Raw genomic sequence first — 12,447 nt, forward strand, 5'->3', positions numbered from 1 at the left:
AACAGCAGAAGCAGGAGACCCGTCGACAGAACTTAAACCCTCTCCTCTTGCAATGAAGTCGCCGGTGTGTAAGCATTTTTCAAGGATTTCCAGTGAGTTATGTTCACAACTTTCGTATTGTCGACAAAAAAAAAACAGTTTTGCAAGCTCTGCTATGTACTTATTACGTACGGTTCGTCCGATAGACAACACCGGCATCGCGATCCTCCGCCTGCCCCCATTGCAAATCCGCTCGCGGAAAGTACACACTCAGGCCCTGTTTACGCTGTCTTTGTTTTTAAATGGCATTTTAGAACAACAACGATTTGACATCCACAGTGGCGTGTAACATTTCTGAGCAGCCGTCCTTCCTCTCTACCTCTGAAAATGCACATCACGTGACCACACACACAGACACAGACGCACACACAGTCATGCACTCGAGACAGCAGGTCCAGGCAGTCAGAGGACTGCTTCAATATTTCACTCACTTGTACCTAGTCATTTTAGCGAACACCTCAGATACTGTTGGCTGGTTCCTGTTGGTTGTGGGTCTTTTTTACCAACGCCATTATAACGACACAGATCACTGCCTATTCACGAGTCCCGCAGAAAAAGTGATTGACAGGTGGTAATTATGTGTGTATCTTTCCTTTATTCATTTACTGTATGATTTGTTTATGGGTAAAACAAAGACCATGCAGGTCAGGTAATTTAAACGGTAGGCTACAAATAATTAATTTGTCATTAATTATTTAATTATTCATAATCGAAAATTGAATCAAATCGTGCCTTTAGAATCGAAAATGTAATCAAATCGAGGATCTGGAGGATCGTGACACCCTTAGTAATGAATAAGGACTTCATTGTAAGAAAAGTATACCATCTTTATTATATGACAGACTAAACAATAACTTTTTTGTCAAACCAAATAAAAAAAGAGATTTGCGTTTGTATGAATTGTATATTATTCCAAAATAAACAACGATGTGGGGAGAAATTATGCATATAGATCAATGACCATGATGAGCACTTGTTTGTGGAAGGCAGATAGCTTAACTGAAGTTCCCCTTCGGTTGGGGAAATCCAGTGCTATAAGTGGATTTGATGTTCTAAATCCACGTATGGGAGGATTCGGTTCAGAAGCCGCATGTCTGAAAGAGTATTGAACGGGCCAATGAAAGCAATGAATTGGCAGCTTAAGCTTGAGCAGGTGTGCTGCATTGCCAATTAACTGAGCATATAAGCACACCTGGCGCCAGCAAACGCCATCTTTTTCGCTTCAGAGACTTTTCTGATCGAGTTCATGAGGGTTCCTCTTGCTGAGCTACAGCCACATCGAGCGAACGAGTCTGTCTCCCGGTCCAGAGCGAGTCCACGTAGCGGAAGACGGTCGAGCTGGGTTTTCTCCCTTGCCTGGCGTCCCTTTGGGTCCGGTCCTCCAGATCGGTACGTATTGTTGCAAAGCTTCCTAAAAGAGCAACACAGTCGTGCAGCACGTCCTTTTCAGGATGGCGCTCCGACTGTGCGTTTCTGGTTGCGGGGGTTTCCTGGCTCCGGATGATGGGCACGATCACTGCATTACATGTTTGGGGGTCCAGCATGTCAATGTGGTGTTCGGGGGCGGTTCATGTCGTCACTGCGATGCCATGACCGTCGCGCAGTTGAGATCACGGCTAACTTTTGTAAGAGAGCGAGCCATCCCAGTCGCCTCCTGCTCTGCAGCAGGCGCTCGGCCAGATCTGAGGGTTCCAGCGAGAGATGATCCGACACCTAAGGGCTCGCGGACCTCTCGCTCCTCCAAGCGCTCCATCCAAGCTTCGGGTACTGGGAGTGATCCGTCTAACCAGATGGTAGCTCTCACGCTCGCTGACACCGGAGATCAGATGTCCTCCGCGGCATCGGAGGGTGGGCTTTCATTGTCCTACAATGATCCGGACCCGCTCTCCCCCTCTGGGCAAGCGAGTGCCGTCAAAACGGATCCTGAAGCAGACATGTTGGCCGTGCTTTCTCGGGCTGCTTCGGCCGTCGGGTTGGAGATGGTTCATTCCCCCAGCCCTGCGGCCGGACCGACTAGATGGGTATTATGTAGAGGACCAAAAGGCGAAGCCTTTGAAGCCTCTCGTCCCCTTCTTCCCGGAAGTACACAGTAGGCTCACGCAGTCCTGGAGGGCACCTTTCTCTGCCCGCGCTGCGTCCGCCTCCGCCTCCGCCCTCACCACCCTGGATGGTGGAGCTGCCAGGGGGTATGAGGCGATCCCGCAGGTGGAGCGCGCCATTGCGGTCAATCTTTGTCCGCGTAGCGCCCCTACTTGGCGCGGTCCGCCCCGTCTCCCATCCAAAGCCTGTAGGTTATCTGCCTCCCTCGGAGCTAGAGCTTACAAGGCTGCAGACCAGGTAGCTTCCGCCTTGCATGCGATGGCCACCTACCAGCGCTACCAAGCGCAGGCGCTGGCCGAGCTGCACGAGGGTGGGTCTAACCCAGGCTTGTTACACGAGCTGCACACCGTGACCGACTATGCTCTCCGGACTACTAAATCCGCCGTGTGTGCGCTGGGGAAGACGATGTCCACACTTGTGGTCCAGGAATGCCACCTCTGGCTAAACCTGGCTGATATGCGTGATGTTGACAAAGTTCGCTTTCTTGACTCACCCATATCCCAGGCTGGCCTGTTTGGCGACACCGTCGGTGAATTCAGCCAGGAGTTCAAGGCGGTGAAGGAGCAGTCGGATGCGATGGGCAATGTCAAATCCTAATAAGGCCCATTCTGTACGTGCATCAGGTGCTCTGCTGTTTCCTTCCAGAAAACATTTAGTTGCTTCCCATAAAACCTGTAGATTAACATCTAAGAGTTTTCTGAAAGAAACATGGTCAGACCATCCAATAATCCTAAATCATCTTTCATTAGCAATTTTATTTTAGCGCCACCTTTTTGTCCTTTGAGATCTTGTAGGGGGAGATGGAAGTTACAAATTACTGTTAAATTGTCTGAAACAAGCTTAGCAAGAATACTTATGCTGTTTACAATCTGAACAAAATATTTTGATATTTGTTCCTTATCCTATATCCTTGTCTTATGTTGGGAAAAATAAAATGTACAGTCCCTACAATTTTCATTCTTCATGCTCCAGATATCAGACAAGTCATTATACCCATAATAAGATCATTCAATGCCTGTGAAACCTGGTCACAGCTGCATTAGCATCCATGACCACCACCAGATTGTAATTATCAAAACTATTTCTAAAATCAGTTTTAATTTTCAGGAAACGAATAAATGAACAATAAAAGTGTGGTCAAAAAATTTTGTTACAGTACAGTATTTCCAAACATGCATCCTATTCTTATGCCCCATATGGTAATGCATATGTCTCCAAAATCCAACAGATGGACACATCTAAACTTGTTTTATTGAAACAAATATAAATATGCATATAATAAATAATACTGCTAATAATAATAATAACATTATAATAAAAATGCTAATTATCATGAATAAACTGCCCTCCATCACCCCCCACCCCAGACAAGAAGGTGGCAAGGAGGTAGTGTTTTTTATATTAAATAATAATTTTTGTAACATTTTAATCCTTCATTTTTTTTAATATGTGAAGATATTTGTGTATTAATGTACATCATGTGTGTATTAAGCATTTGAACCTGCAAGTGCATACCTAAAGCCTGGTTTATACTCGATGTATACGCTAGTTGGCTCAAGTGCACACAGCGAATGTGACGACATCGCTGTGTTTGCGGAGGTTCGCTTTGGTTGCGTGTGACATGATTTCGGCCGGCGAAGCACATGATTTTTTTTTACTTGAGCAAACAGTGTGCACGGCGCAGCATTAGATTTAAGTTGAATATACTTACTTTGAAGACATTTTGTCTGAAACAGGTTTGATTATACAGACATCTTTATGATCCGTTATCATAGAGATAACCAGATAATCAATAATTCTTGGCTAGAAACTGCAACTGCTGTAGGAAAGGAAAAAAGTTTTTATTAAAAAGTTTGGAAAAACCTGAGTGATAAGTTAATTAAAGCCACAACAGGCCATTGCAAAAATGGAGACCCAGGTACACAATTACAGAAATATGTTTTTCCACAACTCATAGGTTTAACACTGATGTACTGATGTTATGTGGAATTTAAAACAATTTAATAGTTACAAAACCATAATTAAGATAAAAATTATGTCTTTGACTGGCGAGGCAGTGGCGCAGTAGGTAGTGTTGTCGCCTCACAGCAAGAAGGTCGCTGGTTCGAACCTCGGCTCAGTTGGCGTTCCTTGTGAGGAGTTTGCATGTTCTCCCTGCCTTCGCGTGGGTTTCCTCCGGGTGCTCCGGTTTCTCCCACAGTCCAAAGACATGCGGTACAGGTGAATTGGTTAGGCTAAATTGTCCATAGTGTATGAGTGTGTGTGTGGATGTTTCCCAGAGTTTGGTTGTGGCTGGAAGGGCATCCGCTGCGCAAAAACTTGCTGGATAAGTTGGCGGTTCATTCCGCTGTGGCGACCCTGGATTAATAAAGGGACTAAGCCGACAAGAAAATGAATGAATATGTCTTTGATAACTTTATTTTAATAATTTAAATTAGTAACTACAACAATTTATAATTAATTGTAACAGAAATTAGCTCATTTTATGAATATTAATAATCAACAATAACGGTTTATTCTTAATTATTAATATTTCGGCTTAAGCTTCAGTCAATTTGGTCAAACAAACATGTGATTGTATATGATTCGACCGAGCGGACTCTCAGGTTATGAATATTAATTATCAAAAATAACCAATTTAACTTTTATCATTAACATTCTGGATTAATTTACTGTTAATTTGACCACAGAGCCGCCGCTCTTCCAAGGGGACACTGTAATGATCTATTCATTTAGAAAAGGGAATTATTGCTACTTCTTGTGAAGTAGATTAATCATTCATAAGTTTTAATCAACTTATAACAGCTAGGCAGGGGAATCTGTGTTTCAGTGACTTTTCTGTGAGGCAAAAAATGCTAATCATTTGATTATAATGGGATTTATTGACTAGTCAGACAGGTAACGAACAAACGTACGAACATACATCAAGCATAGAACAAAGGTAAACCACGTGGAGATAGGCTATACGGCTCTATAGAACATGTAACAACAAAGAGAAATAGTAAAGCGAGGAAATAGAGATTTCAGATAAAGAGTGACAAAAATTTCAGTTCCACACACACCATTAAGGATCACCAAGATTATAAAAACAAAAACACGTTTTTTGATAAAAGGGGCACAGCTTAATTGCATAACTAAAAATACCTGGACTTTAATGTCTGGGGTCTCTCCCTTTATGCTTCCGTCGTGATGAAACTCCTTTGATGTCCTTCTTGACAAAAAATAAGAAAACGTGGCTGGAAAGTCCATGCGGCATAGAAGAGCTGCTTGCCCCTCAAAGGGGCCACCTTTGGGGAGTTCTTTGTCCGGACTTCTCTGCAGATGTTGGGGGGCAGACTGGTTATACCTGCGGGTCATGTGACAACCCGTTCAGCATTCTTGACCAATGATTTCAGGGCAAAGTTTGAGCGCGAAACCTTCCTTTGTCTCGAGGCTGCTCATATGCAAATTTGAGTGTCCGCCTGCAGCCTGAGAATGATCTTTATTTCAGGGCATTTAAGAATGCAGGCCATACTGTTTATTATCATGCTCGATGCATCATGTGTTATAAAATGTCAAGGGCATTCTAACGACACCAAACACTCCACAAGTACATCAACATAATTGTACATCAACATAATTCCCACATTCTTACATCATTGAACATCATTGATGCTTTTAAAAGGCCTGAAAGTACAAATTTGTGTAGTCTATATGAGGAATTGTACATATTACAAAAGTCAAGTGTAATTAAACAAGAGATTTGGGTTCTAAATGTCTTTGTTTAATGTTGAGGAATGTCTTTTGTCTGTGAGCAGAAGGCTGACCAAAGATGGGTTTTTCCTCTCTTATCTTATCTGCCATGTTCTTTTGAAGTCGGCAGAGAGTGGTTTAGGACAGTTCTATGAAGTGTCCCAAATTCGTTACTTGTCAGCAGGAATAGTCTAGGCCAGACTTTTAGGCTCCAAGTGATCTGAATTGTCCTGGAAATTGAACCCAGACCGTTTTCATGGAATGTTGAACGGAATGTTTACCTCTAGCATATATGTTACAATATATAGCCGCTTTTCCACTATCGTGCTGAAGCGTTCTTTAAACAGAACTGTTCCATTCCGTGCCAAACCGGGCCAGACAGCACGGATACGGTTTCATTTTCCACTGTCGTGCTGCGACAAAGCTCTTTAAAACATTACACAAAACGCATCAGTAGTTGCCTTGGTAACGCATGTAAACGGCTCCCTTTGTTCAATTAAAGTTAAATAAGAGCCGAAACTTTTTTTTTTTTTCATAAAAGCAAAAGCAACCATGTGACTAAACACTGTTATGCCGCTCTATCAAATAGGGTTGCTAAATATCGGTACATGTGCACCCTTATTTATTTATATGTTGCGCAGCTCTGGCTAAATTTATTTGGAGGGAAAATTACCAAAATGTAACGTGATGATTGAAAATAATTGGAGGGGAAATAAATAATAGTTAAAATCTCTGAACATAACAGAAAAATAAACAATGATAAGACAACAATAATAATGCATTTGCATTATAGTGGCAGAAATATCATTTTGGACAGGCCTTGTCAAAGGTGAGCGGGCACTTTCACTAATAAAAACACAGCACATAAATTATTTCATTTTTAACAATTAATTAAATTACACTGCGTTTTTATATCAAAAGTTGATAATGATATAAAATATACTACATTTTGATGGTAAAATGAAACCAATTAAGCAATGGCTGTTATTTGTTTAACTATTCAAACATTAAATAACGAATGCAGCAAGTGAAATAAAAAAAACAAATATGAAACAACACATATATAGCAGGATTTAAAGCATATAAAGCACTATTATATTTAGCAAAATGCTGCTCTATTATCTTTTTATTTTGATCATTTTATTTTTATTATTATTATTTTTTGTTCATAATTAACTAACAAGCTGTAGGCGAATTATTGCTAGACGTTTTAGAAAATATTTGCGTATCTATATTAAAGATCACTAAGAACAAAAAAACAAAAACATAGAAACATGTTACATGCCTCATAAATGTCATATAACTTATGTATAACTGAATCATATAATTGCCTTTAGCTGAAATGATGAAAATTGCTCTTTTTTTATAAAACATTTGTCAAAACGTATTGATATTTTTTGAGTAAAAGCAATACTGACATTTAAGAATCCATATTTATTTAATTCATTCATTCTTTTGACTTGTTTATTAGTGCATATGCTATAATATAAATCATACAACAGTACCTTGGACAGTTACAGTGCCGCTCCGTAAAGCTGTCAAGCAAAGTCATTTGGATGGCCGACATTACAACACGACGTCCTTCAGGTGGTCTCGCCGGTATTAACAAGCTGTCCTGGCTTTGAATTAAAAAGTGCAATTATTTCCTCATTGTTAAAAGAGTCTGCAAGTTCGTGTTTCATGGATATAGTGATGTTGTAGTGGAATTTGGACATCTACGATGCTAAGCGTGACTTTATTCGCTTTATTCGATGCGCAGCTGGAAAAGAAAGTCAGCAGCGCAAGTCGCTGGCATGTCTCTCCCGGATCAGAGCGAGTTTTGTGCTGTGAAATACAGCGCTGCGTGCAATAAACTCACATTCGGGCAGGCGAAGTAGGTCTGTATTCAAGACAATAAAATAATAACTTTAATGAATAAAATAATGTGATGAGTTGTTCACTTCTCTGCCAGAGACTGCTCTATGGTTTTAAAACCCTTTTTAAACTGTATCGTTTAGACTTGGATCATTATTTTATATTAAATCTACTGTAGTTTATTGAGGATGTCTGATGACTAGCGCGCTTCTGCTGAGCCAGCTGTGGTAGCTTAGCAACCACGTCGCGACGTCAACACACAGAATCTGTCAGCACAGTTCAGCACGGTTGTCTAACCATGCCGAGAATTCCGGGCCGAGAACGGTTTGTAATCGTGCCGCGCCGTTCCTGGCTCAGTGGAGAAACAACCGTAACCGTACCGAAGTGTTCTTAGAACGGTTTGGCACGATAGTGGAAAAGCAGCTTATGTTACCACTTATGTTAGAGTCCCCCTCTTCCTATTCAACGTGGTTCGGAGAAAACCCGGTTGGTTGGGATTTAACTTAACTTGTTGGTTGGGCTGGAGGTGAATGTCCCTCGATGTCCATTTCTGAGTCAGCTGGACAGAGTTTCATTTCAATCAGCGTGGGCTTAGCTCCTTGGCGTTCCTTTCCTCTCCCAGCTTTCCGCTAAGAGGCTTCTGGGAGTGCGGCGGTGCACTTGTTCACTGATTCCTGTATCTTGTTGGTGGTGCAGGGGGGTGCCTTGGTCCGAGTTGTTTGCATCATAAGAAGGTATGCCAAGGTCTGGGCTGTGTCATCGGTGCTGAGAGACAATCTACCCACTTGGTGGACTGGCATATGAATTCAAGATGGAAGGAAAGTGAAGGAGAGAAAAACACACATGAAACACACACATACAAAAAAATATATATATTGTTGCTCCTTGTGAGCCCATGGAAGTGTTCCGCCCGATCCATCTGGGTGTCTAATCATGAGAGGATGGTTCCTCTGTGTTGCTGTGGTGCTCGGTGAATCAGCGCCCTGGGCATGTTTTGCTGTGTGCTGGGTAAGTACATTAGCATTACCCCCCTCTGGCTTTGAGAGAGTACAAACTGTGGTATCGTGGGGTCTTCAGGGACAACCCATAAATGATTCACACGCTGTTTTTAAGATGTAGGAGGTGTGGAGTGACATCTGCGATGAAGCTGAGGTCAGACAGAAGGATTGGGTGGTAGGTGGGGTGAGTGGTGGTAAAAAAAAAAAAACAAACAAAACAAGAGACAAAGTAAAAGTAAAAATAAAACTGGTCTGACAAGAGGAGTCAGACGCCTACGTGTTCGCAATGTCGTTTGTCGACTTTTGTCGGGCTTGTGAGATTGGATGTGCCAGATCTCGGGGTTTTGGTTGGGTGGTGACCATGGTCCACCGTGTGATGCGCCTTCTTGGTAAGGGCATCTGTCTGGTCATTCAGGTCCTTGTCAGTGCCTAAAAGTTTGAAATGTTCTCATCTTTTTTCAGTAGACGACCATGATATGGTTGTCGGTGTTGTGGTCGCCTACTTGGGAAAAGGAAAAAGTATTGCTGTTTCACAACCTTGTGGTTGGCAGTTCTGAAGCCCTTTGTTTCCACCCTGGGGGTAGAACGTGAAACAGAGTCTAGCAAGTTGGAGTCTGTGCAGCTAAGTGCACTCTGATGTCATGGGCTGCTGTGCTTTGAAGGGTTACAATGATGACTGCCATTTCTGCATACTGCGATGGTTGTGGGAGCATCCATCGACACGGGCAGTGGGTATACCTTGGCACGCATTCTCATCCCAGTACTTGGAGCACTTGAATGCCAGGTTGGCAGAGGTGGCTGGGGTTCATCCACTACGGCATCACAGATGGTCTGTCAGTTGTACAGTCTTGGTAAACAGCTAGGCCGTTGCCCAGCGTGGATTTGTGGCTTAAGATGTAATGCGTTTCAATGCAGTGGCCCTGTGGGGCCATCGGTCACATGGTTGTACTGGCGTTAGTCTTTATGCCATCCCGGATGTGCTGACTGTTCAGTAACATGACAAGTTGGTGGCAGGTGTCTATGATGGCTTTTGTGCTTCAAAGAAGTTGGAGACTAGCTGTTGAAATGGCACCCACTGTGCAGAGCGATGTTGTTACACAGTCTTAGTATTTGCCTTCTGGCGCAAGGAGTGTTTTACTTGCATATGCCCAGACGTTGTCTTAAGTCAGTCGTGGCCAGCTGTTGACCTTCCATCAGACTGAAGGACAGCCCTTTTTGAACAGGGTGGTCACGGGTCTAGAAGTCTTTGAAAAGTTCTTAATGACATGTCTTAAGTAGTTGCACCCACTTAGGGAGCTGCTCAGTTCGGAGACCTTGCTAGGCGGTAGTCTTTGCGCTAGCCACAGTCAACTGTTTTAGGACATGGTCTGTCTCCTTTGAGTGGCCAGACACGATGTTACTTTCATGAGGATGTCATCAACGTAGATGAGGTTGCCTCTAACAATAGCATCGGGATATACTTTGTTCAGTGGGGTGTTGCTTTCGGCTGGTGAGTTGGCCTAGCCGACAGGGCACCTCATGATCGTTTAGTGTCTGTCGTTCAAGGTGAAAGCTAGCTTATGCTGGTCATTTGGATGTACAGGTATTGTCCAAAAGGCGGGGACCACATCAAGCGTTGAGAAGATGGTTGGTCCTTGAATTCTGGGCACTTCCTGTTCCAGTGGTGTTATTGGCCCTCGTGACATTGGCATTTGCTGATTTAGCTTTCTATAGTCAGGCACCCTTTGACGTTTGGCTTGAGGACGGGCCAGATGGGTGCCGAGTAGATGTTGTTGCATTGACAGATGTCCTTTTTCCACCATGGAGTTGGATATTTCCATGTGAAGGTCAGTGGGACTTGCAGTCTAAAGAGTCTTTAATGAGGGCACCTTTGTAGTCATACAGGATGTGCTGACGTTTGTCGCTTGACATCATCCTGCGTGGCCTCAGCATGTCCGTTTTGTTGAGGAAAGTGCCATGTCTTCATCCATGTTAGTGATGGGGTGACAAGTGGCTGGAAAACAGTAGCAAGGAGTTAGTCCTCGGTTGGCTCACTTCTGCATACCTGTTCTTTGTTTATTGGTAAGACAGACGTGAGTGTGACGAGCTTGAATGAAACAGTATAGTCTGTGTTTTCTAAGCTCGCCTCTGGTGTCATTGCATGTAGGGTGAGGCCAATAATTGGCCCAAGAGTTCAAAGTCATGGAATTCGTAGCTGACCAATCGTCCCAGTAGGTAGTCTTTGGGGATTTTTATGTCAGTTGCCATGCAGCTATTACACAGGACATATACTGTTCATGAGGGCAGTTCAATTTAGGGTATGGCTTCCAGGTTGAGGCCCAGTTTTATGCCTTCTGTTGATGGTTGGAAGAACAACCCCCTGTTTGGTTTAGAGTTCCGCCTTTCATATGGAGAGCCATATAGAGCACCTGTTTGTATAGGCTGGCACCACAGAGTCTTGTTTGCTGATGAAGGAGCAGACCTCTGGCATGGTCTAGCCTGAGTGGGGCTTCTTGAGGGTGACAGCCATAGATGTTGGCTGTGAAAAGTGTGGGTGCCTATATATATGTCTGAAGATGTATCAGGCTATTCGCTCCAATGTGAACACCGTGCGGCGGGGCCGTGAGAGTTAGGAAGGGATGGGTCAACCATCCACTGTTCCGGTTCAAGTTCAGTGCGTAAATGCTGTTGGCAGTTGTCATGTGTGAGAGTTCAGCATTTGGATAGTAGCATGTATGCTTGGTAGTTGAACACAGGTCTGGGGTGTGTTCAGGCGGAGTGTCGCACAGTGCGAGACTGATGGTTGTTGGGTTATCTGCCCATAAGGCAAGTACAGTGTCTTTCACAGTCCAGATATTCACCATTGAGCCCTTTGAGGCCTGGGGCAGCAAGCGTTGGGGTTGCTAGCAGGTTGAAGGCTGCAGAGTAGCGACCTTGCCCCCATCTCTGTTGCTGAGTTTGGGTTCTCGCGGGTTCCAGCAGTTTCCCGCGACCTAGGTGACCTGAAAGTCTGTTGGGGTTGACCTGACGGCTGTGAGAAAAAGTTCTCGCACTTGGGCCCAGATTTTGAGAGGTTTAAAGTTCAAAAAAGGTTCAAACATATCCAGCGGATCTTTACCAATCAGCAGCAGGTATGTGCCCATTGGCGACGGGTACACAGGGTTCACTGCAGTCATGGGTACAATAGTTACTTGAATTGGAGCGATATATGTAAGTTTAACCTCAGTTTGGCTGTATGATTTGCACCAACAGCCTGTCTTGTTGGCATTTAAGTGTTCGGTTTAGTCTCTGAGCTCTTGCTTTGAGTTACTCAAACAGGGAAGATGACTTTAATGTGAGGTCTGCTCCCGTGCTGACCAGCGTTTCTCGTCTTTCTTTCATCTCCACGGTTACAGCCAAGTAGCACGTCGTCGCCACGCCATCTCGGTCAGGTTCCCCAAGAGTTGAAGTGCAGGGGCCTGAGCAGTTGTTTGTACGCAGGTGTGGCTGTGGCTCAGGAGGTAAACAGACAACCAGAACAGTGTTTTCTGGTACCTGAGGTTGCATGCATGGTGGCACTGGCTGCTGCTTGGGGGAAGCGTAATGCTGTAGTTAGATACACAGTCTTTAGCTTGTGTTGTACTCGCAGTACTCTGCAGGGATGGAGCAGAAGGCAGGTGTTCAGGGGGGGTAAATGGTTTTGGACCCCCTCTAGTCATAGTCTGGCTTGACTTCTTGTAGGGTCCCCTTCAAGTTTTTCAGCAGT

At 43.9% G+C, this 12,447-nt stretch overlaps 1 protein-coding gene across 1 annotated transcript in view; it reads left to right on the forward strand.

Annotated features, from left to right (window-relative positions):
- clint1b (clathrin interactor 1b) overlaps window positions 1–12,447 on the forward strand; it is a 542,948-nt gene that overhangs the window by 222,189 nt on the left and 308,312 nt on the right. The window lies entirely within an intron of this gene.

This window comes from Danio rerio, chromosome 21 (genome assembly GCF_049306965.1).
Source record: "Danio rerio strain Tuebingen ecotype United States chromosome 21, GRCz12tu, whole genome shotgun sequence".
NCBI classification, from domain to species: Eukaryota; Metazoa; Chordata; class Actinopteri; order Cypriniformes; family Danionidae; genus Danio; species Danio rerio.